General features: G+C 59.8%; 1 non-coding gene across 1 annotated transcript; it reads left to right on the top strand.

Annotated features, from left to right (window-relative positions):
- The first annotated feature begins 108 nt into the window (after nt 1-108).
- GNI_220730 lies at nt 109-180 on the top strand. Its single transcript has one exon. It is a non-coding gene; the product is annotated as a tRNA-Cys (tRNA).
- Nucleotides 181-751: the final 571 nt, after the last annotated feature.

The raw sequence follows: 751 nt of genomic DNA, 5'->3' as shown, positions 1-751 counted from the left end.
GATTCGATTCGCCAACCCGATTCCGGCAGAAGGCTTCCTTTCACCACCCACTCCCAGTCGGACGGCATAGGTAAACGTAACGTCGGAGCCCTCCTGCCCGACCCAGCTGGGTGTATAGCTGAGGGGTAGAGTGGCTGACTGCAGATCAGCAGGTCCATGGTTCAATTCCGTGAGCGCCCTGGAGGAAACTTATCGACGGGTGTTGAATCACCGTGGGTGTTGCACGGCCAGGAGTTGAACCGGGTCATCTACATGCTGAGGCGGTACTCTTGCCAGTAGTCGGGCATTCGAGAACGTCAGTCCCCAGTACCCTTAGCGATCCAACACGCACGGCGGCAGGTGGGTGTTAGTTGCCCACACCACCAGCCCTGTTGGGGGCTGTGCCAGACGCCACGTACACAGAGAACCACAACGCGAGTAAACACGGATACTTAACGCTCCGCGACCGCTTTGGTTCCTTGGTGGAGGCGCAGTCACGGGCTCGAGCCCCGTACTCGGGCCCCACAGGCGTGTATCCTCACCACCCGCTCTACCTGCCCGGGGTCGTCAGGGTGAAGTCGTCGTGGTGTGCAAAGCCGGCGCTTGCTTCCTCGGAGCCTGGAGTTCGACGCACCCCACAGGCTTGACGGGTTAGGCGCTGTCGATTACCCTGGTGCGGCAACGAGTCAATCCGCACATCCAAGTCCCGCCACCCCGGTGTGGGAGGACGTAACGTAGCTCTTTATACATAAACTGGTTCTTTTTTGGGTGG

The sequence above is a fragment of the Gregarina niphandrodes genome, assembly GCF_000223845.1.
Source record: "Gregarina niphandrodes unplaced genomic scaffold scaffold00180, whole genome shotgun sequence".
Classification (NCBI taxonomy): Eukaryota; Apicomplexa; class Conoidasida; order Eugregarinorida; family Gregarinidae; genus Gregarina; species Gregarina niphandrodes.
Note: the sequence above shows the minus strand (reverse complement) of the source record. Positions and strands in the feature narration are given on the sequence as shown.